Source organism: Anomaloglossus baeobatrachus, chromosome 7 (genome assembly GCF_048569485.1).
Source record: "Anomaloglossus baeobatrachus isolate aAnoBae1 chromosome 7, aAnoBae1.hap1, whole genome shotgun sequence".
NCBI classification, from domain to species: domain Eukaryota; kingdom Metazoa; phylum Chordata; class Amphibia; order Anura; family Aromobatidae; genus Anomaloglossus; species Anomaloglossus baeobatrachus.
In genome coordinates this window covers 105,038,936-105,064,568 of record NC_134359.1, presented here as the reverse complement: position 1 = coordinate 105,064,568, position 25,633 = coordinate 105,038,936, and the positions used below count along the sequence as shown (strand labels likewise).

Here is a 25,633-nt window from a genome sequence, read left to right as displayed (position 1 = left end):
AATGCTCCTCACTGTTGGAGCATAATAAAATAGTGACCCTACCCCTGAAGCATAACATACTGTCCCATACTCCTGAAGTGTGTGTGTGTAATATATATATATATATATATATATATATATATATATATATATATATATATATTTGCTTAATGTATGTAATACTGACTCTACTAACATGTATTCATGTACTGATGGTGGTTCTGGTGCAGCATTCAAGTACTGATTTTGGTTCTGTTGATGTAGTCATATACTAATGGTGTAAATCTGATATTAGAGAAACCTGAATCATTAGGCCACAAAGTACAATAAGCATAGAAATCCTTTTGTTAATCATTAATAGGTGATATGTTATATATACAATATTGTAGCTTGAGATGTGCAAAACAGTCAATACAGGGCACATAATATATGTCAAGGCAAGGAAAAAAAAAGTAAATTGGGCAGTTTAAATACATTGTGATCGTCATATGAAGTTGCACTATTGATGCTGGGTATGAATAATTCAGTTGCTTATAGTATAAGATTAGTGAGTGAGTATGCAAAAAAAAAAAGTACTGTAGTAAACAAATAATCAAATCAACATGTAAGAGGCCAAATTATGATGCACATGTAAATACCTATTGAATGCTAAAGTTATGCGCAGGCAGATGTGTGCATTTTCTAAGCAGCATGGCTTTTTACCTCAATACCACTTGGATTGTATCAATTACAATGATATAAAGTTAAGTGCTGGAGGTAAGAAGAGCAAGAGATGACATTACCAGATACATATGTAGGAAATAGCCTATATAACACCACTTGTCCAGCTACCCAATGTGGCACCCAGGGGCAGGGTGTTAACCTTACTCGTTGCCGAGCTGGTGATGAGGTCTGGGCTGTCGCGGTGGCCTACTCGGTTTCGTGCCCTGAGGTGTCCACAATGAAAGGGGATAGGCGGTGATGATGGAGGTTGCTGTCGCAGCGCCACCTGCGGTATGCGGCCGGGGAATAGCCGTCCTCTGGGGCTAATAGTACTAGCAGCGAGGATGGTATTGCTCCCCACGTGTGGAGCAGACCTCGGGGAGGATGATGGCTGTAAGGACGGCTGGTAGCGCCAAAGCGCGGGGCGACGACGGTGCCGGCAATGACAAGGATGACACCGGGGGCTACGATTCAAAGTTCTGTGTACTCACAGTTCGTAAGACTCCTCGGTGGTGCCGCTCTCTGCCGCGATGGGCTCCAGCCGGTCCAGGATAAATCAGAAGCAATCACCGGTGTCCGTGGAGTGTGAGACCTTCCTCTTCTGCGCTTACTTCTGGATCCCCGTGGCTTGATGCAACTTGGGGACCGTGGTGTTCTTGTAAATTGTCCTGTCCCATATGCAGGTGGCACGGATCCGCCATGGGGCCCAACCGTGAACTTGACCCCAGACCCTATGTGTCACTGTGCTCCGGGAAAATGGGTGGTGGGCGATGGGACTTAAATCCCCATCCCCTGCAGATTCTGGTGGTCCAACGTGGAATATGTCCCACCCCAGGGCTCTGCACCCTGTCTGCGCTGGCACTGTGGGAATGGTTAGGCTCGACTTCCAGCTACCATGTTCTCCTCTGTCTCACTAGCCCCACTGGTTGCCTCTCGCCCTCTTCCAGGTTCTAGCAGGAGAAGCTCTCAAGCATTCTCTCCTGTGACCGTGTTGGTCAGTCTCAGACTATTCTAAAGTGAAAATGTTCGTGTGTTCCTAAGGGGTACTTCTCACATAGCGAGATCGCTAGCGAGATCGCTGCTGAGTCACAATTTTTGTGACGTACCAGTGACCTCATCAGCGATCTCGCTGTGTGTGACACTGAGCAGCGATCTGGCCCCTGCTGTGAAATCGCTGATCGTTACACACAGCTCTGGTTCATTTTTTGGTTGTTGCTCTCCCGCTGTGAAGCACACATCGCTGTGTTTGACAGCGAGAGAGCAACGATCTGAATGTGCAGGGAGCTGGCTTCTGACAGCTGCGGACGCTGGTAACCAAGGTAAACATTGGGTAAGTAAGCGAAACTCTTTGCTTGGTTACCCGATATTTACCTTGGTTACTAGCATACGCCGCTCTCAGGCTGCTAGTGCTGGCTCCCTGCACGCATAACCAGAGTACACATCGGGTAAATAAGCAAAGCGGTTTGCTTATAACCCGATTTGTACCCTGGCTACGAGTGCAGGGAGCCAGCGCTAAGCGGTGTGCGCTGGTAACCACGGTAAATATCGGGTAACCAAGCAAAGCATTTTGCTTAGTCACCCGATATTTACCTTAGTTACCAAGCGCAGCATCATTTCCACGTGTCGCTGCTGGATGGGGGCTGGTCACTGGTTTCTGGTGAGATCTGCCTGATTGACAGCTCACCAGCAACCATGTAGCGACGCACCAGCGATCCTGACCAGATCATATCGTGGTCGGAATCGCTGGTACGTCGTTTAGTGAGACGGTACCCTAAAGGGTACTTCTCACATAATGAGATCGCTAGCGAGATCGCTGCTGAGTCACAGATTGTGACGTAATAGGGGTCTCACCAGCGATCTCGTTATGTGTGACACTTAGCAGCGACCTAGCCCCTGCTGTGAAATCGCTGATCGTTACACACTGTTCTGGTTTATTTTCTTCAAAGGCGATGTCCTGCTGGGCAGGACGCATCGCTATGTTTGATACTGTGTGACAGGGTCCCAATGACAGCAGAGATTGTTATACAGGTCGCTACTGCGACCTGTATCATTACTGAGTCGTTGGTAAGGTCTGACTGTGTGACATCTTACCAGCGATCCTTATCAGGTTGCATCGTTTTCGGGATCGCTGGTAAGTTGCTAAATGTGACTGGGGCTTTACTCCCTCAGTGCGGCCCACACCTTTTTGATGGCTCACTAATGGTTGTCCCAGCAACCGGGAATTTCCCAGGCTGCCTGGCTTCCTGAGTTGTGTAACTGGCTAACTCACTGACTGGATATTGTGTAAGTGAAAAGATACCAATAGTTAACTCCATCACCCAGGATAAGCATTGCACCTTAAATGAGATGCAATATCATATATATCAAATAGCCTCAGGGGCGCCTCACCCAGCACAACCCTTGTGAAGAAGTGATACGAAACACGCATTAGTGGGTTCCAGAGGCAAGTGTCATGTGGTTAACAGGTTCTTTCATTCACAGGTTGTTTGTAAATAATTGTCTGGGCTTATAATTTATTCATTTATTGCTATAATTTTCGTCTTTACATTTAAATAAATTATTTTTTTTTATATATAAAATATATTATCCTTTAAACCCAGGTGTCTATCTAAAGAATAAATCAAATAGTAATAGGTAAAAAAGAGTGTTTTAACACTACACCTACTAAATCCTCTAAAAAAAAAAAAAAAAAATCAAATGCTTTTATTTATATTCCTTAAAAACAGTCAGGATAGTCAAAACTTACCAATGCAACAAGTGTGAAGTGTACGCACAGGATATCAACATGTGGCTAAACGGGCAGTGGGGGATGGGACAGACAAGGCTGTTATGCGGGCGTCACACGGGACGATAAATCGTGCGATCGCATAAGCGATCGCATCCACCTCCATCGTTTGTTGATCACAGGCAATTTGTTGCCCGTGGCGCACAGTTGTTAACCCCCGTCACACGTACTTACCTGCTGGACGACCTCGCTGTGGGCGGCAAACATCCACTTCTTGGAGGGGGAGGGATGTTCGGCGTCACACGGCAGCCGGCCAATAGAAGCGGAGAGGTGGAGATTAGCGGGACGTAAGCTTCCCGCCCACCTCCTTCCTTCCGCATTGCCGGCAGGACGCAGGTAAGCTCTGTTCATCGCTCCCAGGGTGTTACACGGAGCGATGTGTGCTGCCACGGGAGCAACTAACAATTGGCGCTCAGGAGGAGGAACGAGATTATGAAAATGAACGACGTGTCAACGAGCAACGATAAGGTGAGTGTTTTTGCCCGTTCAGCCGTTCGGAGGTGTCACACTGTACGATATCTCTGACGATGCCGGATGTGCGTCACTAATGACGTTACCTCGATGACATATCGCTCGATATATCGTACCGCGTGACGCCCGCATTAGAATGAAGGCACTATAATACCCAGAATATGCTAGGGAAGGTATAAACCTGATCATCCCTGCTCTGTTTCCTGCTTAACAGTGGAGGTAAACATCATATATTGTTTGGGGCCCCCACTCCTCGTCAACTTCCTTTCTCTTGCCCTTCTGTCCACAAAAATTAGTATCCGCCACCACAAAAAAACAAAAAGGCAAAAAGTGCTTTAAGAACAAATAACAGTTAACGTCTCTGGTCACTTTTCATAGACAATGCAGTATATATAATATACCAAAAACGGCATCTATCAATATAATAGTTTTTATTTTTTGGGGGCCTAAAGGACAGAATAAGCCCCAAACATGTTTTTACATCCACATGGGGAGAAGGATTGTGCCCTCACATGTCCTTTTTGAAAGCTGTGGGCTCCTTACTTATGGGGATATTGTTCTGACACCTGCGGACAATAGCAGACCTCTGGAGCCACTGGCACTGGGCACTGCTATGTTATGTATAGATAGCCTAATTTCAAGGGGCTATTCATGAGTCTAACCTGATATCCCCCTGATGAACCCCGCAATTCAAAAAAAGGGGGCCCCAAATAGATAAGTACTGCGGGGCTTAGCACTCCTTCTTTAGGCCCCCCCCAAAAAACGTGAGAGGTGTTTCAAGAATGGGGGGTGTTCTGTTTTTGCATGTCAGGCGAACTTCAAAGGTCACATGGCGCCTGCAATCTATTACAACCAAAATGGTGTTCGAAAATTCAAATTGTGCTCCTTCCTTTCCGAGCCCTTCCGTGCACCCAAACAGTAATTTTTCACCTCATATGGAGTATTGCTGTACTCAGGAGAAATTGCACAGCAAATTCTATGGTCCACTTCGTATTGTTACCCTTGTGGAAAAAAAAATCGCTCACCCCCCTGTCCATTTCTACGGCTCAACGTTATAGAATTCTGTGAAGCGGTTGAAGGTGCGTCTAGATAAATTTCTTGAGGGGCGTAGTTCTGAAATGGGGTGAATTTTGGGGAGTTAACACTATTTAGGTACATCGCGGCCTTTCTGCTCCAAAATTCCAACAGCGCTCTTTCTTTTCCAAGCCCTGCCGTGCGCCCAAACACTGGTTTTCTACCACATATGGGGTATCCCTATACTAATTAGCAATTGCAAAACACAGTTTTGGTCTATTTTTCTCCTGTTATCCTTGCAAAAATGGAAAAAAATTGTGGCTAAAACAATATATTTTTGTGGGGGGAAAGTGTTTTTTTTTTTTTTTTTTTTTCTCTTTCCTTCCACATTGCTTTAGTTCCTGTATTGCAACTAAAGAGGATAATAAACTTCTTGAGTGGTTTTGAGCCCTGTGAGGGGTGCAGTTTCTAAAATGGTGTCACTTTTGGGTAATTTCTGTCACTTAGGCCCCTCAAATTCACTTCAAATGTGATGTGCTCTCTTTTAACCCCTTAACGACCCATGACGTACTGGTTACGCCGTGGATCGTGTGAGGTTAATCCCCGCCCCCTGCTGTGGGCAGGTAGTGGCGATTCACGCACATATCAGCTGTTTTCAACAGCTGACATGTGTGCCTGCTAGTCGCGAGTGGAATTGCTTCCACCCGCAACTATTAACCCCTTACATCTCTCTGCCAAAATCTGGCAGCGAGATGTATATGAGCGCCGCCATTACAGTGACTTACCCCACCCCCATCGGAAGTCACGTGGCATGATCACGTGACTTTTGGTGGTTGCCATGGTAGCACAGGGTCAGGTGATGACGCCTGTAGCTAACATGAGTCACTTCCCCTCCATGCTGGAATACAGCCAGCATTGAAAGTAAGGCAGCATATCTGCAGTTCTCAGCTCTGTAGCTGTTATCTGGAGATATGGCAGAGCGATCAGATTGCTGATCGCTATAGCCCCCTAGGGGATATAGTAAGAAGTTAAGGAAAAAAAAAAGTTTTAAAAAAACATAAGTTCAAATCACCCCCCTTTCGCCCCATTGAAAATTAAAGGGTTAAAAAAATATACACTTGGTATCGCCGCGTTCAGAAATGCCCGATCGATCAAAAAATCAATTAATCTGATTGGTAAGCAGCGTAACGGAAAAAAAAATTTCAAACGCCAAAATTGTTTGTTTTTTTTTTTGGTCGCCGCAAATTTTGCGCAAAATGTAATAGGCGATCAAAACTTAGCATCCGCGCAAAAATGGTACAGTTAAAAACGTTAGCTCGAGACGCAAGAAATAAGCAATCACTAAGCTATAGATCCCGAAAAATGAGAACGCTATGGGTTTCGGAAAATGGCGCAAAACGTGCGCAACTTTTTTTGGACAAGCTTGTGAATTTTTTTAACCCCTTAAATACAAGTAAACTTATTCATGTTTGGTGTCTACAAACTCGCACCGACCTCAGGCATCACTGCAAAAGATCAGTTTTACCATATAGTGAACACTGTGAATAAAATATCCCGAAAGCTATTGTGCGATTACTTTTTTTTTTTTTTGCAATTTTTCCGCACTTGGAATTTTTTTGCTGTTTTCCAGTACACTATATGGTAAAACTTATGGTTTCCTTTAAAAGTACAACTCTTGCCGCAAAAAAACAAGCCCTTATATGGCAAGATTGACGGAAAAATAAGTTACGGCTCTCGGAAGAAAGAGGGGAAAAAAACAAAACGGAAAAATGCAAAATGCCCGGGGGCTGAAGGGATTAAAAAAAAAAAAATTAGTTTTGTAAATTTTGTTGGACAAATGAGAAATTGATGATAAACTTTTCACTCTTCGAACTTCCTAAGAAATGTTTAAGAAAAAAAAAAAATTAGGCTGTTGTAATGTAGACATGTGGCATTGTTAGTTATATCACACAAAATCATTGTCTGGTTTGGCATAAAAAAATTCAAAGTACTAAAGTGTGTGTGTGTGTGTGTGTGTGTGTGTGTGTGTGTGTGTGTGTGTGTGTTTGTGTGTTTGTCATTGCTCTCCCGCTGTGAAGCACACATCACTGTGTGTGACAGCGAGAGAGCAACAATCTGAATGTGCAGGGAGCCGGCATCTGGCAGCCTGCGGTAAGCTGTAACCAAGGTAAATATCGGGTAACCAAGAAGCCCTTTGCTTGGTTACCCGATATTTACCTTCGTTACCAGCGTCCGCCGCTCTCACGCTGCCAGTGCCGGCTCCCTGCACACATAGCCAGACTACACATCGGGTAAATAAGCAAAGCGGTTTGCTTATTATCCCGATGTATACCCTGGCTAGGAGTGCAGGGAGCCAGCGCTAAGCGGTGTGCGCTGGTAACAAAGGTAAATATCGGATAACCAAGCTCTTGGTTACCCGATATTTACCTTAGTTACCAAGTGCAGCGTCGCTTCCACGCGTCGCTGGGGGCTGGTTGCTGGTGATATCTGCCTGATTGACAGCTCACCAGCGACCATGTAGCGACGCAACAGCGATCCTGACCAGGTCATATCACTGGTGGGATCGCTGGAGCGTCGCTAAAGTGTGACGGTACCCTAAAGGCCACGTCTCACTAAGCAACCTCGCTGCTGAGGCACGACTTTTGTGCCGCAACAGCGATGTTGCTAGCGATGTTGCTGTGTGTGTGACACTCACAGCAAGTTGGGCTGCAGTGTGTACATCGCCCTGGCCAAAAACTGATGCTCTAGCAGGATACAGCTAAACCCCCACTAAGTGGAGACATCACAGGTGCAGGAGAAGCACATCACACACACACCTTCATGGAATGGAGGGGAGGTGACTGCTAGATGATAAAACTGCACACAAGTGGCTTGCATAGAGCGCTGTTCACATGCAGATGACACAGTCACAAACCCGCAGCCTATTAGGTAACGCCCTTCTATTAGATCAGGCGGGCTGCCAAGCCGTACTCCACTGTATATCATGCACGGACAGACACTCTACAATGCAAGGCCCAACAGAAAGGGGCCTGGCTGTATCCTGTACAAACAAAAAAATATGAGGTTTTTGTTGGTATTTATGGCCATAAAACGTAAGCCTACACCCTCGTCAAGGGACCTCATGTCTGTAGGTCCCTACACTAAATATAGCAGTCACCTCCCCTCCATTCCATGAAGGTGTGTGTGTGATGTGCTTCTCCTGCACCTGTGATGTCTCCACTTAGTGGGGGTTTAGCTGTATCCTGCTAGAGCATCAGTTTTTGGCCAGGGCGATGTACACACTGCAGCCCAACTTGCTGTGAGTAATACTTGATTTTTGGAGGACATTATCCTCTTATTGTTGCTTTTTTTTATATTTATATTTGTGTGTGTGACACCCAGCAACAACTTGGCCCCTGCTGTGAGGTCGCTGGTTGTTGCTGAATGTCCTGGACCATTTTTATTTATTTATTTATTTTTTTAGTTGCTCTCCCGCTGTGAAGCACACATCGCTGTGTGTGACAGCGAGAGAGCAACAACTGAATGTGCAGGCAGCAGGAGCCGGCTTCTGCGGATGCTGGTAACCAATGTAAATATCGGGTAACCAAGAAGCCCTTTCCTTTGTTACACGATATTTACCTTCGTTACCAGCGTCCGCCGCTCTCACGCTGCCAGTGCCGGCTCCCTGCACACATAGCCAGACTACACATCGGGTAATTAATCCGATGTGTACTCTGGCTAGGAGTGCAGGGAGCCAGCGCTAAGTGGTGTGCGCTGGTAACCAAGGTAAATATCGGGTTGGTTACCCGATATTTACCTTAGTTACCAAGCGCAGCGTCGCTGCTGGCTGGGGGCTGGTCACTGGTTGCTGGTAAGATCTGCCTGTTTGACAGCTCACCAGCAACCCGTGTAGCGATGCTCCAGCGATCCCTGCCAGGTCAGGATGCTGGTGGGATCACTGGAGCGTCGCTTAAGGCCCCTTTACACACTGAGACTTTGTAGCGATCCCACCAGCGATCCCAACCTGGCTGGGATCGCTACAAAGTCTCTGGTGAGTCGCTGGTGAGCTGTCAAACAGGCAGACCTGGCCAACAACGCAACCGCGATCCGGACCTGCAGAACGACCTAGCTAGTCATTGGGGACGTTGTAAAGCAGCTTTTTGAAAGGGAAGTCGCTAACGAAGTCGCTGTAAAGTCCCCTTTACACACTGAGACTTTCTAGCGATCATGCTGCACAGCGGGAAACAAAGGACCAAAGAATGGTCCTTAACGATTTGTAGCGATCAGCAACCTCACAGCAGGGGCCAGGTCGCTGATGTGTTTCACACACTGCAATGTCGCTGGGGAGGTCGCTATTACGTCACAAAACCGGTGACATTACAGCGATGTTGTTTGCGAAGTTGCAGTGTGTAAAGCCACCTTTAAGGCCCCGTCACACTAGGCAATATCGCTAGCAACATCGCTGTTAACGAACAACTTTTGTGACGTAGCAGCGATGTTGCTAGTGATGTCGCTGTGTGTGACATCCAGCAACAACCTGGCCCCTGCTGTGAGGTCGTTGGTTGTTGCTGAACGTCCTGGGCCATTTTTTAGTTGTTGCTGTCCCGCTGTGAAGCACAGATCGCTGTGTGTGACAGCGAGACAGCAACAACTAAATGTGCAGGCAGCAGGAGCCGGCTTCTGCGGAGGCTGGTAACCACAGTAAACATTGGGTAACCAAGAAGCCCTGTCCTTGGTTACCCGATATTTACCTTTGTTACCAGCCTCCGCCGCTCTCACTGTCAGTGCCGGCTCCTGCTCTGTGCACATGTAGCTGCAGGACACATCGGGTTAATTAACCCGATGTGTGCTGTAGCTAGGAGAGCAGGGAGCCAGCGCTAAGCATTGTGCGCTGCTCCCTGCTCTGTGCACATTTAGCTGCAGTACACATCGGGTAATTAACCCGATGTGTGCTGTAACTAGGAGAGCAGGGAGCCAGCGCTCAGTGTGCGCTGCTCCCTGCTCTCTGCACGTGTAGCTCCGTGCGCTGGTAACCAAGGTAAATATCGGGTTGGTTACCCGATATTTACCTTAGTTACCAAGCGCAGCATCTTCCACGCGGCGCTGAGGTCTGGTCACTGGTTGCTGGTGAGCTCACCAGCAACTCGTGTAGCGATGCTCCAGCGATCCCTGCCAGGTCAGGTTGCTGGTGGGATCGCTGGAGCGTCGCAGTGTGACATCTCACCAGCAACCTCCTAGCAACTTACCAGCGATCCATATCGTTGTTGGGATCGCTGGTAAGTTGCTTAGTGTGATAGTACTTTAAGGGCTACAAAGCATTTGAAAAAAGCCAGATAGGCAATGTTGATTGCATTAAATCCCCTGCTGTAAGATTAATCAAAACAGTCCCTTAAAGGGATTATTCTAATCTATTCTTTTGTATAATAAGAGTTTGCTTAGCTGTGTACCTAATAATTAAAAATGCACAAGTCATACCTTAAGGGTACCTTCACACTTTAGCGATGCAGCAGCGATCCGACCAGCGATCTGACCTGGTCAGGATCGCTGCTGCATCGCTACATGGTCGCTGGTGATCTGTCAAACAGGCAGATCTCACCAGTGACCAGCCCCCAGCCGGCAGCGACATGCAAGCGACGCTGCGCTTGCACGGAGCCGGCGTCTGGAAGCTGCGGACACTGGTAACTAAGGTAAACATCGGGTATGGTTACCCGATGTTTACATTAGTTACCAGCGCACACCGCTTCGCTTAGCATGTGCAGGGAGCAGGAGCCGGCACTGGCAGCGTGAGAGCTGCGGAGGCTGGTAACGAAGGTAAATATCGGGTAACCACCTTGGTTACCCGATGTTTTCCTTGGTTACAGCTTACCGCAGGCTGTCAGACGCCGGCTCCTGCTCCCTGGACATTCAGGATTATTGCTCTCTCGCTGTCACACACAGCGATGTGTGCTTATCAGCGGGAGAGCAACAATAAAAAAACGAACCAGCACTGTGTGTAACGAGCAGCGATCTCGAGCAGAGATTTTTCTCTTTTTCTCTTATCCTCCTTCCTCAACCACGAGGAGAACCAGAAGAAAAGTTAGTCCACACTTGTACACTATAGGGAGCTCTTTACCTTTCCAATTATGGCTTCTCACCTTGCACATTTCAAGAGCAACCTAAGGATGTCATGTGCGGTGATTCACAAATATTTGAGCAGCCACAGTTAGTGGTACTTTGCACGCTGCGACATCGCTAGCCGATGCTAGCGATGCCAAGCGCGATAGTCCCCACCCCCCGTCGCAGGTACGATATCTTGTGATTGCTGCCGTAGCGAATATTATCACTACGGCAGCTTCACATGCACTCACCTGCCCTGCGACGTCGCTCTGGCCGGCGACCCGCCTCCTTCCTAAGGGGGCGGGTCGTGCGGCGTCACAGTGACATCACACGGCAGGCGGCCAATGGAGTAAAGACAAAATCCCTTTCGGCGCTTCCGGAGGATAAATGGCAGGCGGCCAATAGAAGCGGAGGGGCGGAGATGAGCGGGACGTAAACATCCCACCCACCTCCGTCCTTACGCATAGCCGGTGTGAGCCGCGGTGACGCAGGTAAGCTGATGTTCCTCGCTCCTGCGGCTTCTCGCACAGCGATGTGTGCTGCAGCAGGGGAACGAGGAACAACATCGTACCGTCGCTGCAGCGGCAATATGAAAATGTCGGACCCTACACCGATGATACGATTACGACACTTTTGCACTCGTTAATCGTATCAAAAAGGGTTCTCACACTACGATATCGACAGCGATGCTGGATGTACGTCACTTTCGATTTGACCCCACCGACATTGCATCTGCGATGTCATAGTGTGCAAAGTACCCCTTAGAAGTCAACGGGGAACAGAAATTACTTCCCCAGAGGTCCATGATGACACAGTTGCCATCATGTCAGGCTAAGGTCTACTTCACACTTCTGTGGAAAACAGGAACGTTTTGTACAGTTTGTGGTGAAGGTAAACGTGTGTGTCCGTGGATAATGTGCGGGTCCAGAAGAAACAGCAGAAGCAGAGACCACAGCGCTGGAGACGGATAAGCATAAAAATTCTTTATTTTATTGGACGTGTTTTCTCTTGTACGTGTCACACAGATCACATCGGTGCCAGCAGAAAATAATAACAAAAAAATAACATCCATGCTGCCAGCAGAAAATAATATCACCGCGTGGAGCACATGGATACGTGTGTACTCCATAGTACGTGTGAAAACACTGACTTGTGTGCAAACGCAGGCCTAAGAGCGCAATTTGGGGGGAGGATCTGATTTGAAGAAGATAAGATGGTGGATGCTGAAGCCATTGACGAAACCTAACAAGATGGCATGCATGGTAGTAAGTACAGCAGTGCAGAGGGGGAGGGACCTGTAGCACTGCAACAGGCAGGAAGAGGCAGTGGATTGACCAAAAGGAAAAGGCAGTCAACAGTTTCCCACAGCACCACCATGCGGCCAGATCATAGGTCGGGAGATTGGTGTTCTCCTGTCTGGCAATTTTTTTTTTTTTTTTTTTTTTTTTTTTTATACAGTCCTAGGCCCGTTTCACACATCAGTGAAAAACAGTGACGTTTTTCACTGGCGTGTAAAACACGCACATGTCCCTCCGTGTGCCGTGAATCACGGCACACGTGGGTTGTCTAAGTGCAATCCGGGCTCCGTTCTCTGTGGCCCGTGATTGCACTTGGAGATTAACTCACCTGTGCGCGCTCCCGCTCTCCATGGTGCTGATCGCTCCCGCTGTGCAGCATCCGGCCGGCGCTGACCCCCGCAGCAGCTGCTTCCAGGTCGGCTGTGTCATGCATCATGAATATGCGCGACAGTAACAATGAGCCGGCTCAGAAGCAGCAAGCTGCACGGGCTGCAGAGGACAACGCTGGAGCCGGGTGAGTAAAAATGATTTTTATTTTAAAAGCACGTTTTTTTTTCTGGCACGTGTTTCACGGACCACACCACTGCGTGGTCCGTGGGACATCAGTGATGCCAGAAAAAAATATACATGTCTCCGTGCGGCAATCATGGACACGCGGGTACGCCGCATGGAGACACGTGCAGTGAAAAATCACTGACGTGTGAGCAGACCCATTCATTATAATGGGTCTGCGTATGTCAGTGATTCTGGTACGTTTAAAAAAAAAAAAGCACAAACATACCAGAATCACTGACGTGTGAAACAGGCCCTAAAGACAGTTATTTACAGCATCTACCATACTAGCCTGAGCACCATGAGCATGCTCAAGCACATGTTAGCCATGCACCCCACTAGGTGGTTGCGGCACCTGGATAGGAAAACCAGTGTTTAAGGGTGAAACCACTGCCACTTCCCCTTGGGCTATATGCTGACCAATCCTCTGTCCAGGGAGAAGGTACAGATGCCTCATCCCTTGAACCTGTTGCACATATGGGAAGCCCAGCAGTCGTCCCAGAGACCCTGATCCACGTTCAGGGACGCCACAGAGTCTTAAGGCAACAGGTATGTAGTTTTGTGTGTAACGTGACGCCACTCACGATTTGTGGTCAGGGTTATGGAGATGACCACCGCTGCTGGTTTAACGAGCTTCTGGGGCTGATGGGGTCAGCAGCTGGATGTTGTGGCCTCCCGTGAGTGAGGCAGGCCACAGGGGCTCGGGTTTGTGGAACAACAGGTTCCAGAATAACTAAGGCAGAGTCCAAAATGTCTAACTGCTTTTTCTCACGCTTCAGATGTTTTTGGTGAGGTAACCCGGGCGATGCTTCAATAAACCAGGTGGAAACAGGTGTTCTTTCAGGCTGGACTGAGGGTAACCGTTAACTTGCTTTCCTAGAACTTCTTTGTTCGGATAACCACTGACTTGTAGTGCCATGGGGTCTATCCAGGGAGTCGCAACTGCCTTTTCTCCCTTTCTGGCCCGTTTGCTGGCAGCGTGGACCAAGTGAGATACAGTGCCTACAAGTAGTATTCAACCCCCTGCAGATTTAGCAGGTTTACACATTCAGAATTAACTTGTCATTGTGACATTTGGACTGTAGATCAGCCTGGAAGTGTGAAATGCACTGCAGCAAAAAAGAATGGTTTTTTTTGTTTTTTTTTTTAAATTGTGAAAAGTTTATTCAGAGGGTCATTTATTATTCAACCCCTCAAACCACCAGAATTCTGTTTGGTTCCCCTAAAGTATTAAGAAGTATTTCAGGCACAAAGAACAATGAGCTTCACATGTTTGGATTAATTATCTCTTTTTCCAGCCTTTTCTGACTAATTAAGACCCTCCCCAAACTTGTGAACAGCACTCCTACTTGGTCAACATGGGAAAGACAAAGGAGCATTCCAAGGCCATCAGAGACAAGATCGTGGAGGGTCACAAGGCTGGCAAGGGGTACAAAACACTTTCCAAGGAGTTGGGCCTACCTGTCTCCACTGTTGGGAGCATCATCCGGAAGTGGAAGGCTTATGGAACTACTGTTAGCCTTCCACGGCCTGGACAGCCTTTGAAAGTTTCCACCCGTGCCGAGGCCAGTTTTGTCCGAAGAGTCAAGGCTAACCCAAGGACAACAAGGAAGGAGCTCCGGGAAGATCTCATGGCAGTGGGGACATTGGTTTCAGTCAATACCATAAGTAACGTACTCCACCGCAATGGTCTCCGTTCCAGACGAGCCCGTAAGGTACCTTTACTTTCAAAGCGTCATGTCAAGGCTCGTCTACAGTTTGTTCATGATCACTTGGAGGACTCTGAGACAGACTGGTTCAAGGTTCTCTGGTCTGATGAGACCAAGATCGAGATCTTTGGTGCCAACCACACACGTGACGTTTGGAGACTGGATGGCACTGCATACGACCCCAAGAATACCATCCCTACAGTCAAGCATGGTGGTGGCAGCATCATGCTGTGGGGCTGTTTCTCAGCCAAGGGGCCTGGCCATCTGGTGCGCATCCATGGGAAGATGGATAGCACGGCCTACCTGGAGATTTTGGCCAAGAACCTCCGCTCCTCCATCAAGGATCTTAAGATGGGTCGTCATTTCATCTTCCAACAAGACAACGACCCAAAGCACACAGCCAAGAAAACCAAGGCCTGGTTCAAGAGGGAAAAAATCAAGGTGTTGCAGTGGCCTAGTCAGTCTCCTGACCTTAACCCAATTGAAAACTTGTGGAAGGAGCTCAAGATTAAAGTTCACATGAGACACCCAAAGAACCTAGATAACTTGGAGAAGATCTGCATGGAGGAGTGGGCCAAGATCACTCCAGAGACCTGTGCCGGCCTGATCAGGTCTTATAAAAGACGATTATTAGCTGTAATTGCAAACAAGGGTTATTCCACAAAATATTAAACCTAGGGGTTGAATAATAATTGACCCACACTTTTATGTTGAAAATTTATTAAAATTTAACTGAGCAACATAACTTGTTGGTTTGTAAGATTTATGCATCTGTTAATAAATCCTGCTCTTGTTTGAAGTTTGCAGGCTCTAACTTATTTGCATCTTATCAAACCTGCTAAATCTGCAGGGGGTTGAATACTACTTGTAGGCACTGTAGCTTCAGGCTCAATTCCCTTTATGGGCCCCCTCATTGCTGCTGAGGTTCGGACTCTGTATGGTTGGTGTGGGACTTGAAGTGTTTAGCAGCTCAATAAATGGATGTCCACTTTAGGGACCTGTGCCCCGCACGTGCCTGATCAGCAGTCCCCGTACTCTACTGCTCTCTCTGAATCTTTCTGGCCGACTCAGCGGTAACCGTTCTCCACCGCTAACTGTCACCACACGCGTGCAGGGTCTGACTAGTGTGTGTGCGCGCGTTTTTGTCTCTTGGCAACCGCTACTCTCCACTCCCAGACTGGCTCGCCTCCCACTTCCTGACAGCCTCTGAACTGTAGCTCCCAGCCCCTCCACTTCACCCTTTGAAAAGAATTGAAGGCTAGCCTCCTATAGAGACTATCCAAGGGTCCCTTCCAGGGTCGGACTGGGGTGCCAAGGGCCTACCAGGGAAATTGCCTCTAGGGGCCCGCACTATAGCTGCCATAAACGTTTTTATTACTTGATCATTTTCGGCTTCTCTCAGTATAACGTGAGCCTATTAGCAAACTCTACAGTGCGCAGTAGAGCCCTGTCCTGTGCCTCCATATATCACAGGATTTTTTGTAGCATCTTATTTATTGTAGTTAATAATGGAATCTATTATTTACAATCAGTCGCAGTTTTTCTTACACACGGACGTTCCTTGTCCTAGAAAAACCACCGAGTCCATCAGCCAAACAATATTCAAACAAAAGCAAAATGTTATCCAGCATCTTCACATGGAAACATTTGCTAAAATTAATCCACCTCTGCCCCCATCTATCCACCATATAGGGAAATCCCCTATAGAGTCAGTATGTGGAGGTGCGCAGCATTACCCTGCATACACTCTTCCATTTGGAGACTGGTGAATTCTCTTCTCTATCCACCGTCACACATTACATCATTATCAGGTAATGATCGTCCCCCAGTGTCTGTACTGGATGTGACCAGTCATTCTGTGGGGACAGAGGCCTATAAAAGCCTCACTATGGTTTCCACATTAGTTTTACATGTTGGATAAACCCTTTACTAGTCCTGTGTATTCTGACAATACTGCTCTATAGGCAGATCATGTATTTTCTTTTTTTTTTTTTTTTGTACATATACAGTATTTATAGTGAGGCCCCTCCTGTACTATAATCACATATAGCGGCCCCCTGAAGAGTAATTACATATAGCCTAAGATAATGACACTGGGGGTACAGGATAATTACTCTGTTCTTTTACTCAGCACCCAGATTTTCTATGTTCTGATCGCCATCTTGTCTTCAGCACCCAGCTTTCCCATGATATCAGAGAATGGGAAAGCTGGGAACTGGAGAGCTGAGGACAAGATGGATATCAGAACATAGGAAAGCTGGGTGATGAGAAAAAGAGCCTCTTCTCCTCAGCTCAGCACCCAGCTTTCCCAATCCCATCCCATGCTCTGACTGCTGCTATCCCTCTTTCCCTAATCTCTACTGATATATGGTTACTGTGTGGACTTCACGCACGTCGCACGGCAGGGACAGGTGCACACACCCTGCACCCCCCCCCCCTCCCCCAAATCACACACTCAGCACCCTCATGCCCTGCATATCTCACACACCCAGGCTGTACTACAAATTACCCCCTCTCAAACACGGTGAAACCCCATTTCCCACACACACTGTATCACTTAACAACGCTCTGTCACAGTGTGGACCCCCTCATATGCCACTCACCCACCCTCATTACCACATTTTCCTCTGTCTGCTCGGCATCTCCGGCCCGGCTCCTCCCACACGGTCACATGGGCATGAGTCATCGCAGGTCCTAACACTAGATGCAGTTTCTTCCTCTCGGCAGCAGCTTGTGTTCTGCCCCTGTCGCGCTGCTGCTCATAAGCTCCGGTGCTCCCCTCCAGGTCAGGAGCGCCCTGAGGATCTGCCCCCCCCGTGTAGCTACTGGCGCTGTCATAATCTGACGGCAGCCTGCAGTGCACAGTGTCATCACCTGCGGCGGCGGCCCGACTTTCTCTAAGGAGCCGTGGCTGCAGGTCATTCTAATACACCCAGCGGGGGCCCCTGCAGGCTCCTGGGGACAGCTTAATGTGGAGTCAAGGTCGGGGGTTGGGTTTCCCCACTACCCCGCCACGCCAGACCGACGCTGGTCCCTTCTAATGGTGTGGGAGACCTGGTTGCTATGTGTTTTGTGCGTACACACCTCTTTTCAGCCTTTAGAATTACCTGGAAGTATTGTCCCAGCATGGGTGCAATACTCAGTGGTGCCTGACTAGGTCAGGGGCGCCACACACACACACACACACACACACACAAGTAACATCACCAACCACTTCCGTGTCCCAGGTCAATGTTCGGTTTTTCCTACTCCAGACCCTGGAATAGAAGCACCCACTTACAAGCACTAAATGGCCACATTGACAAACTACTCGCCCTGGAAATGTTGCCATTTAGGCTTGTGGAGACTGAGTCTTTCCGCAACCTCTGGGTGACAGCCATCCCTCATACTGTCCCCAGCTGATACTATTTCTCTTCGTGTGTGGTTCTTGGCTTACATAAGTGTAACGGGGTGCCTCGGGGCTTGTAGTCGTGGCCCCCTTTTCTCTCAGGCCAACCCCCGGCTCCGCCGTCACTACTGGGACAGGGGATTGTTCTGTGGGGCAGAGTGTGGTGGAAAAGAGCATACTTTCAGCCACAGGAAGACTCTTCAGGCAGGGATCAGATAAACCAGACGACATCTTTATTGCACAGAGTTTCACAGACAGCTCAATGCACGGATTTTGTAGCGCACGGTCACAATTCCTGTCCGGGGAAATCTTTCCTTGTTGTCTCCTCTAGTGGGGATGTGCCCGGCTACTCCACTTCACCTAGGCTCCCACTCCGGCTAACACAGACTGGACCCACACCAATTCTGCTTCACCCTTGAGGACCCTTCTTCTCTTCTTCCCTTCTTTCTTTCTTTCTTTCTTTCTTTCTGCCCACTCAGCTCCACACTCTGCTCCTGGCTGTTCCTTCTCCCCCCCTCCCGGAATCAACTGACTTCAACACACACACACTTCTCTCTCTAAGCTGCCGGCTCCTCCTCTCTCCTGCCCTGTTTCTATGGGGACAGCCGTCCCACCCGGGCTCTAGGGGAAAACCCACTGCACAGTAAAAACATGTTTATTAATAACATCAACAGTAACTACCCCAGAGTGAGGTATCTTCAGGGGGAAACTGCACCTCCTTGTAAGGGGTCTGCCCACCCCTTACATAAGCACATGTCCAATAACCTCACCTGTGCTCTAACCAACCTATGCTCTGACAGGCATGCTACATTTCCCTGACTGCACACTGGGTGAACCTGGTTGAGGTCGGGACTGACTCAAACCCTGGGACCCCACATGTGCTTCTGTGGCGCCCCCGACCTGATCAGGCACCACTGAGTACTGCACCCATGCTGGGACAGTACTTCCAGGTAATCCTAAGGGTCAGAACGAGGTGTGTACGCACAGACACATAACAACCAGTTCCCCCACACCATTAGATGGGACCCTTGGGCAGTCTCCAGAGAGAACTGGCCTTTAAATCTTATCAAGGTGTGAAGCGGAGGGGCTGGGAGCTAAAGTGCAGAAGTTATCAGGGAGGGAGGAGAGCCAGTCTGTTAGTGGTGGTGAGCGGTGGTTGCTAGGAGACATGCGCGCTGCCACGAGTCAGACCCTGCGCGAGTGTAGTAAGTTAAGGGTGCTTCACACGCTGTGACATCGCTAGCGATCTCGTTAGCGATGTGACACGCCAGATCGCAGATGTGATCTGCCGAGATCGCACATGTGACTGGCGCTATAAAAACGGCCTATGTGCGATCTCGCCAGATCGCATCTGCGATCTGTGAGATCGTTAGCGATGTTGCAGCGTGTAAAGCACCCTTTAGTGGGGAAGAACGGTCACCGAGTGAGGACAGACAGAGAAGGTGCTCCTGGTGACTAGGCACGTATGGGGAACAGGTCCCTAGAGCAGACCCCCGGTTCAACAACCTACTAAACCTGCCGGTGAGGGGAACTACAAGTACCTCACCAACCTTTGAGTCCGAGCCTCAGCAGCAACGCAGGGACCCATAGGTAAGGAGATAGAGCCTGAGGTGATCTCACCTGGTCCAAGCTGCCGACAGACGGGCCAAACACGGGGGAGAAAAGGCAGTTGCGACTCCCTGGATAGATCCCCATGGTATTTTAAGTCAGGGTTTATCCGAAAACAGAAGTGCTAGGAAGGCGAGCTAATGGTTACCCTCAGACTGGTCCGAAGGATACCTGGTTCTACCTGGTGAATCGCAGAAATGCCCGGGTCAGCTTACAGCAACATCAGAGTGAGTAAAAAGCAGTTGAAAGACTTTTGGACTCAGCCTTTATTATTCCGGGACCTGCTACCCTTCACACCCGAGCCCCTGGGGCCGGCCTCACTCACAGGAGGCCACATCATCTAGCTGCAGACCCATCAGCCCCAGACACTCGTAAAACCAGCAGCGGCGGTGATCCACATCCCTGACCGCAAACCGTGAGTGGCGTCACGTTAATAAACTAACATTACCTGTTGCCATATCAAACAAAAAGACCTGTGGCGTCCCCGAAGAGGATCATCATGCCTTGGGCGTGACACTTCTAACGCATAGAACAGTAGGCTCATTTTCAGTCAGGGTTTCCCTCTCCGTACACCAGTTCCTCCCCATCCTCATTTTCCTGCTCCTGATCCTCAGCTGAATTTACCCTCCCCATCAGTCCCAAGCTGAAAATGCTGCAGCAATACCTTGGCGAGGTGGCAACAGGATCTGCTGAAACATCTATTTAGGTGATTAAACCACACACTGCAGCACAACTGTTGAAAGGTCTAAAAGACCAGAACGCCGGTGAACGTAGAACCAGGCCTGGTTATGTGAGACAATGGGCGCAACCTTGTGGCTGCACTGAAGCTTGGCAAGCTGGACCACATTCCATGCCTGGCCCATGTGCTTAAGGCTGATTTCACATCTGCGGTATTTTGACGCACTGCCGGATCCGACACAAATGCGGTACAGTTCTATACAGTTCACAGGCATCGCGGCAAACTCTGTCACATGCAGTCATGCTGCGATGCCTGAACTGTGTAGAACTGTACTGAATTTGTGCCGGAACCGGCAGTGTGGCAAAATTCGGCAGATGTGAAACCAGCCGAACTTTAGTTTTACATCGGTTTCTGAATCTACCTAGACTTGCTGGAGCTACTGGTCAAAGTATGCAGCGACTGCATCATATGTGAGGCCGAATGGCAAATTTTAAATAAAAATATTGTAGAGTAGGACTGCCCCAAAGAGATTTGCTGTGACGTGGCGGGGTACCTCAAATTGCTTTTTTTTTTTTTCCCATAAATCTTAATTTTTGAAATAGTACAGTTTGGAATTTTTAGTGCAGTGCACATGTTATCACGATAATACATGCCATTTTTGAGTTGAGCTGGCGGTTTTTGTTTTTTTTTTTTCTTCATGCAGCATCTGTGCCCATTTCAGAAAGTCACCTACAGCTGCTGTCGATCTGGTAGTGCTTTCAATTTCCACCTCACTGAATGCTTTGTGACCTGCCCATATTACACATATTGACAAGCCTCAGTGACCAGCAGAGGGCAGTAGTGGATTATCACCAAGTTGGTGAGCAGTGATGACTCCTTAATCAGCCTAACCATCCTTCTGCTGTGTCTACTGAAAGGCTCGCTGCTCACTTTGAAAGAGAAAAAGAGAAATCAACCAAGAAAATTGTCCCAAATAAAGACAAAAGTGATTCATGCTAAAATATAATTATATATTTTTTTTTTTTTTTTTTTGTGAAATTAAGAGATATAATACTCCTGGGTAATTATTGTGGTCCCTCTCAGATGTATACAGAAAAGTACTAAAAAGGGGAGGTAGGGATACATGAAACTACTAGATACAAAAATTCATAGAAAAAATATTATTTAAATAGCTCACATAAATATAAGTCAGAGAAATAATGTAAATCTACTTAAAGCACTGTAAACATGTATTTACTGCCAAAATTGCAACAACCCTGGCCAAAATAAAGCAATAGTATACTAAGGCCTAAGCCACACGGCGAGAAAATCGGTGCGAGTGGAGTGCTATAAAACATCGCATTCCCCTCGGACCAATTTTAGCCTGTGACAGCACACATGAGCGATTATTTTCTCAGCCCTAATCGGACTGAGAAAACAATCGCAGCATGCTGCGATTGTAACGCGAGACTTTCTCTCGCACCCATTCAAGTGAATGGGGCGAGAGAAAAATCGCACTGCACTCGCGGTACATCGGTGTACCGCTAGTGCAGTGCAAGAATGGCAATAGCCGGCTATGCAGGAGAGAGGGATCGAAATCTCTCCCTCCCCTCCTGAGTGCCGGCCCGCCCCCCGCAGCTGAGGTCTGCTCGCACAAACGGACCTCAATTGCAAGGACACACGCATGACACTCGGCTCTGCTGTACTGCCAGCGTGAGCCGCGTGTCATGCAAGGGGATCGCAGTAATCCCCGTGTGGCCCCAGCCTAATAGTGCCGCTAGTGAGCACACTATACAGACACAAGAAAAAGTATCTCAAAATTAGCTGCCAGAGGAAGGATATAAATTGCAAAGGCATTAACCTGTATCCTAACAGTCCCAAAGTACAAATAAACAGTGTTACAAACAAACCCACGGAAAATGCAATAATTACCAAGTAGGTGACCGTGAAAAGCCTTGGTCAACACTGTCACCTACTTGGTAATTATTGCATTTTCCTTGGGTTAGTTTGGAACACTGTTTTATTTGTAGTTTGGGATTGTTTGGATACACTTTTCCATCCATTGCAGCATTTATACAGCCCTCCCAGACCTCATTGCAAGGTCGTCTGGAAAAATGTTCCAGTTTTCCATTGACTTGCCTTAAGGCCACGTCTCACTAAGCAACATCGCTAACAACATCGCTGCTGAGACACGACTTTTGTGACGTAACAGCGATGTTGCTAGTGATGTTGCTGTGTGTGACATCCAGCAACAACCTGGCCCCTGCTGTGAGGTCGACGGTTGTTGCTGAATGTCCTGGACCATTTTTTAGTTGTTGCTCTCCCGCTGTGAAGCACACATCGCTGTGTGACAGCGAGAGAGCAACAACTGAATGTGCAGTGAGCAGGGAGCCGGCTTCTGCGGACGCTGGTAACCACAGTAAACATCGGGTAACCAAGAAGCCCTTTCCTTGGTTACCCGATATTTACCTTTTTGTTACCAGCTTCCGCCGCTCTCAGCTGTCAGTGCCGACTCCCTGCACACATAGCCAGACTACACATTGGGTAATTAACCCAATGTGTACTCTGGCTAGGAGTGCAGGGAACCAGCGCTAAGCGGTGTGCGCTGGTAACCAAGGTAAATATCGGGTTGGTTACCCGATATTTACCTTAGTTACCAACTGCAGCATCGCTGCTGGCTGGGGGCTGGTCACTGGTTGCTGGTGAGATCTGCCTGGTGTGACAGCTCACCAGCAACCCGTGTAGCGACGCTCCAGCGATCCCTGCCAGGTCAGGTTGCTGGTGGGATCGCTGGAGCGTTGCTTAGTGCGACAGTACCTTTAGGTTCCTTATTCGGCACGAATAATGTTAATCTGAATATTTTACTATTCGCCCATCACCATTGATCAATCGTTATCAAAATTCTCAATTCTGAGGTCTAAGGGGTAAGGTTTCTCCTTGTGGAGAGTGAAATGCCAAGTCTGGCATTACAGTATGAGGAGACTTAAACACTTTTCAAAGTTCCTCTGGGAAATTATATATGCAAATTGCCTCTTCAGAGAGGAAGAGGACCTGAACTCTAGTGCTACCTATTGGAAGTAGCAATCCTAAATATTGACCTTTTTAACAAGCTTTTCCATATAAATTTGTATATAAGCAAGCCAGAATCTCAATGTGCAGACTCAGGAGACCGTTCTGAGGTAAAATCTGTAGTCAGTGAAGACATTCCCTCTATAGAGATGGGAGATGGCAGCTGTTACTGATGAGTCTATGACGATGGGAGAAACTATTAGCAGAGGAAGGAGCTATAGGCACAGGGAGGAAATAAAACAGAACTCCACCCCTCCTATTTTCTATCTACATAGAATCTCAGCAACACCAGCTGCCATCTCCTATCTCAGTAATGAGAAAGTCTCAGTTTTTACCTCAGAATTGAGAATTTTGATAATGGCTGATCAATTCTGGCAGAGAAAGGAAGCAGATTTATCTAATAAGATATTAGTTGCTTATTTTCAAGTACACTATTTATGAAATAAAAATTAATAGAAAAGTTCCTGTTTAAAGGGAATCTGTCAGCAGAAATTTCGCCCAAAACCTAAAAGCTTCCCCCTCTGCAGCTCCTGGGCTGCATTCTAGAAAGGTCCCTGTTATTATTGTGCCGCATGTGAGACCAAAATAAAGACTTTATAAAGTTGTACCTTTTTGTATTCAGATTCTGTAAATGTGACACGGGGGCGGGCTCTCTGGCGTCCGTTATTCTGCCTCCTGGTCCTGTATGCCGCCCCCATCGCTCCTTTCCATAGCTGATGCACCGCCCACTGCTCCAGCCATCCCCGCGCATGCCCAGTGCCAGTCTCACGGGACTGAGCAGTGTGACCGCTGGTGACGTGTGCGCAGGCAAGTGATTATGGGCGGGGCTGTGATTGTTATCAGCAAGTACCCGCCCATAATCTCGTGAGCGCGCAAACCTCACCAGCGGTCACTGTGCTCAGGGTAGTGCTAGACTGTATGGGCTGCTTCCAGGGATGACATCCCTTTTGTCACGTGATAGTATTTTGAACACGCCCCTATCACGTGACAAAAGGGATGTCATCCCTGGAAGCAGCCCATACAGTCTAGCACTACCCTGAGCACAGTGTGACCGCTGGCGAGGTTTGCGCGCTCACGAGATTATGGGCGGGTACTTGCTGATAACAATCACAGCCCCGCCCATAATCACTTGCCTGCGCACACGTCACCAGCGGTCACACTGCTCAGTCCCGTGAGACTGGCACTGGGCCATGCGCGGGGATGGCTGGAGCAGTGGGCGGTGCATCAGCTATGGAAAGGAGCGATGGGGGCGGCATACAGGACCAAGGGGCAGAATAACGGACGCCAGAAAGCCCGCCCCCGTGTCACATTTACAGAATCTGAATACAAAAAGGTACAACTTTATAAAGCCTTTATTTTGGTCTCACATGGGGCACAATAATAACAGGGACCTTTCTAGAATGCAGCCCAGGAGCTGCAGAGGGGGAAGCTTTTAGGTTTTGGGCGAAATTTCTGCTGACAGGTTCCCTTTAAGCCTCACCCTTTGTCTATGCACTGCCCACCCCCTAATAGTACGTTCATGTAAGAACAGAGATCTTCTACTTTCTTCTTGCCAAACTCTCCACAAGCAATGGTCAAAGATAATATGAAATACCTAATAATAATATACATAATTTGTTGTCTTTTGGCAGATATTTGTAATCTTGGAGAGAAGAATAAAGGTTGTTAACCAATATGGAGATACATAAGAAGTTATTGCCTATATTTAGAGAGGCCAGCTGGCCAATAACGCTGATATGGGAGCGCATTAACCATGCATACACATCGGATTCTCCCCCTCAGGACTGGGGGCTTCAAAGAGAGGACTGTGGCTTCCAAAACTGGTTTTTTAAATCCCACAATGAAAAATATACTGTGGCCTGGGACAATGAGCGCTCCTACTGGAAGGTGAACACCCCATTGGGACCAATTCTATATTTTATTGGACCTGTGTTTTTAGACAAATCAGGGAAAGGATTAAATGTTCATCCATTTACTGTCATTGATTCAGATACTGTTCTTCTAATGCCATCCAGGGCTTTTCAAGTGATGCAAAAAATGTTACGAATTACACTTTTTGTTGTTAGACCTTTTATGCTGAGCACCCCTGAATAAATCATGTTTCTCCTTTTAGGTATTGTCATGGGTGTTCAAACCCAACATTTTATTAAATGGATTCCTTTTTACTTTCAAAAGTGGTGCAATTATTATGTGATACCAAATTTGTGTGACATGAAAGTGCATTTTAGAAAACCCTTCTTAGCTGCCATAATTTATATAAAATAGACTGCCTCTGGTCAGTCCATAGTCTAGTGTAAACCCTGCTTGCCGGTCAGACCATATTTG

The 25,633-nt window shown here is 47.8% G+C and overlaps 1 long non-coding RNA gene across 1 annotated transcript in view; it reads left to right on the top strand.

Moving 5' to 3' along the window:
* LOC142245949 (uncharacterized) overlaps window positions 1-25,633 on the top strand; it is a 48,626-nt gene that overhangs the window by 5,449 nt on the left and 17,544 nt on the right. Inside the window, exon 2 of the long non-coding RNA XR_012724828.1 lies at window positions 24,940-25,195. This is a non-coding gene — a long non-coding RNA (uncharacterized LOC142245949). The remainder of the gene's footprint in view (window positions 1-24,939; window positions 25,196-25,633) is intronic.